The 3,625-nt window shown below is 43.5% G+C and overlaps 1 pseudogene; it reads left to right on the top strand.

Annotated features, from left to right (window-relative positions):
* The first annotated feature begins 2,565 nt into the window (after positions 1 to 2,565).
* Positions 2,566 to 3,287, top strand: LOC121281467 (annotated as a pseudogene).
* The last annotated feature ends 338 nt before the right edge of the window (positions 3,288 to 3,625 follow it).

Below are 3,625 nucleotides of genomic sequence, written 5' to 3'. Positions count from 1 at the left end.
AGGCAAAGTGGCACGTTGGACCCAAAATTGGCTGAGAAGCAGAAAGCAGAGGGTGATGAGAGAGGGATGTTTCTGTGATTGGAATTCTGTTTCCAGTGGGGTTCTGCAGGAATTGGTGATGGGGCCCTTGCTGTTTGTGATGTACATAAATGATTTGGACTTAAATGTAGGGGGTATGATCAAGAAGTTCGCAGATGACATGAAAATTGGTAGGGTGGTAAATAGTGAGGAGGATAGCCATAAACTGGAGGACATCAATGGACTGGTCAGGTGGGCAGAGCAGTGGCAAATGGAATTCAATCCAGAAAAGTGTGAGGTAATGCTCTTGGGGAGGGCTAACAAGGCAAGGGATTACACTATGAATGGTAGAACTGAAGATCAGAGGGACCTTGGTATGCATATCCACAGATCCCCGAAGGTAGCAGGGCAGGTAGATAAGGTGGTTAAGACGACATATTGGGATAGTTGTATTCTATGCCTCAGCTAATAAAGGCAAGAGCAGGGAGGTTATGCTGGAACTATATAAAATGCTGGTTAGGCCACAACTGGAGTACTGCATGCAGTTCTGGTCACTACATTATAGGATGTGACTGCACTGGAGAGGGTGCAGAGATTTACAAGGATGCTGCCTGGGCTGGAGAGTCTGAGCTATGAGGAAAGATTGGATAAGCTGGGGTTACTTTCCTTGGAGCAGCGAAGTTTGAGAGGGGACCTGATAGAGGTGTATAAGATTATGAGGGGCATAGATAGGGTGGATAGGAAGGCACTTTCTCCATTTGTAGAAGGGTCATTAACAAGTGGTTACAGATTGAAGCTGAGAAGTAGAAGGCTAAGAGGGGAGTGAGGAGAAATTTTTTCACCCAGGGGTGGTGGGAGTCTGGAACCCACTGCCTGAAAGGGTGGTTGAGTCAGAAACTCTTAAAATATTTAAGAAGTATTTAGGTATTCACTTGCATTGATATAGCCATCAGGGCTGTGGGCCAAGAGCTGGAAATGGGATTTGTGTAGTCAAATCTTTGTAGACCGGCGCGGACACAACAGGCCAAATGGCCTCCTTCTTTACTTGTAAACGTCTATGAGTCTAAGTTGGACCTGTACTCATTTGAGTTTAGAAGGATGAAAGGTGATCTTATTGAAATATTTAAGATCCTTAAGGTGCTGGACAGAGTGGATGGTGAGGGGATGTTTTGCCTCATGGGGGAAAATCGAGCACTTGGGGGACATGGTTTCAAAATAAAAGGTCGCCCATTTAAGATGGAGATGAGGAGGAATTTCTTCTCTCAAAAGGTCATGAATCTTTGGAATTCTCTACCCTAGGGAAGTCTGAAGGATAGGTCATTGAATATATTCAAAGTTGAGGTAGATGTATTTTTGAACTATAGGGGAGTCAAGGGTTATGGGGAGAATGGAGTTGAGGTCAAGATCAGAACAGCCAGGATCTTGCTGAATGTCCGAGCAGGCTTGAGGAGCTGAATGGCCTACGCTTGCTCCTATTAGGTTCTTATGTTCCCTCTCCCTGATATGTCTTCAGCATTTTTTTTATTTATTCATGCAACGTGAGCATCACTGGCAAGGCCAGTGTTTGTTGCCCATCCTTAATTTCCCTTGAGAGCATTTAAGAGTCAACCACATTGCTATGGGTCTGGAATCACTTGTAGACCAGACCAGGTACAGACAACAGACTTCCTTCCCTAAAGGACATTAGTAAACATAGGAGCAAGAGTAGGCCATTCAGCCCGTTGAGCCTTCTCCATCATTCAATTAGATCATGGTTGATCATCTACCTCAACGCCATCCCCTTGGTGTCATTCGTATCCAGAAATCTGTCAATTTCTGTCTTGAATATGCTCAGTGATTGAGCTTCCACAGCCCTCTGCGGTAGAGAATTCCAAAGATTCACTAGCCTTTGAGTGAAGAGATTCATCCTCTTCTCAGTCCTAAATGGCCTGCCCCTCACTCTGAGACTGTGCCCTCTGGTTCTAGATTCACCAGCCAGGAGAAACGTATCTACATCTACCCTATCATGCTCCATAAGGATTTTGTAACTTTCAGAGCTAGATGGGTTTGTATGACAAATCAGTCATGGTTCCATTACTGAGATTACGTTTCAATTCCACATTTTTTTTTTAAAGTTGAATTTAAATTTCATCAGTTTCCATGGTGGGATTTGAACTCATGTCCTCAAGGCATTAACATGCACCTTTGGATTATCACAATGCCACCACCTCCCCTAGTATCTATCCAATGCGTCCCCGGTCTCTCTGACGTGTCACTTATGTTACCTACAATAAGTACATGTCATGGAAGAATGAGTCCAAAGCTGGTACTTTACCTCAAGCTGGTTTATTCTCAAGACAGCTCTTCAGTACGGCAGATTTTTCCAGTCCCGTCCGTACTTTTCCAGTCCCTTCCGCACCAGAGTTTTACAGCTGTACCCATTTATTATATTTTGATGGGTAAACCAATGTCCATCACCTGTTTTAACAAGCAGTTGTCTTTAACAATCTAATTGCCAATCAACAAGAAGATCGTCAAGGTCCAAAATGGTTTGCTGGTTCCGTTACCATGGCGGCCAGGCTTGTGAGTCTGGTTCAGGCCAGATTCCAGAGAATTTTCTGGAACCTGGTTCCTGGCTGTCATGTCTTAGCATCACACTAGATTTGAGGGATCTGTTTCTGAGGCTTGACGTAGTGTCCGACCAAGGAATGAACTACAGCACAACCAGCTCCCTGCATTTGGTGAATATGTTGCTGAAATTCTTCTCAGATACATCCAACTGGTGCAGGTGACATGTTTCAATGAATTGGAGATTTTTATCCATCCTGAGGACATAATACCAGTGTTGATATTCCTGTGGGATCACACCAATGCCCAGTTCAAATCTCTTGCAGATGAGACTGCAGAGGATATCCCTTCTCATCCATTTAGATTTGAGATTGTATATAACCTTCTTTCACTGCAGTTTAATTCGCATATCCGTGTGAAGACTTACACTGACGCCACTGGATTCAAGTCTGCAAACTGGTACAAGAGAAAGATTTAGGATATGTTTGGTGTATTTTTTTACTGACCATCCAGGTCTAACACTAATCCTCACAGGCTATGGATTTGAAGGCCATCCTTTTCGCAAAGACTTCCCACCAATGAGGAAAACCGTATTATAGCTGAGCCTGTTGAACTTGCCCAGGAATTCTGCAAATTTGACTTCAACAGTCCATGGGGAGCATCATGAGCCAATTGAACTACCCAAACTTGAGGCAGGAGAGAAAATATCTGAGACTAAATGAAGAGACAGCTGAATCTTTTGGGAAAATCTTGACTTAACGTCAATTTTAATGTGGACCTAAGATAGCTGTTTTCTGTACAACCTAATGGCTTGTGTGAAATTTATGAAAATAAATTACTGTTATAAGGTTTAAAAAAATGTAATTACTGATACATTGACAACTAATCCCTTCCCCCAATGTGTCTCCAACCTTCCGATATCGCCCAGCTGAACCATGACCTCAACCCACGAACACTTGCTTCCTCTTCTCCACTCTTGAGCTGCAGGCTTGTGGTGCAGGCTTTCTGCCTGACAGCTAATTTCTCTATCTTGCTGGTTGTAGCCAAGAAATGCAGAAAA

This window comes from Carcharodon carcharias, chromosome 8 (genome assembly GCF_017639515.1).
Source record: "Carcharodon carcharias isolate sCarCar2 chromosome 8, sCarCar2.pri, whole genome shotgun sequence".
NCBI classification, from domain to species: Eukaryota; Metazoa; Chordata; class Chondrichthyes; order Lamniformes; family Lamnidae; genus Carcharodon; species Carcharodon carcharias.
Note: the sequence above shows the minus strand (reverse complement) of the source record. Positions and strands in the feature narration are given on the sequence as shown.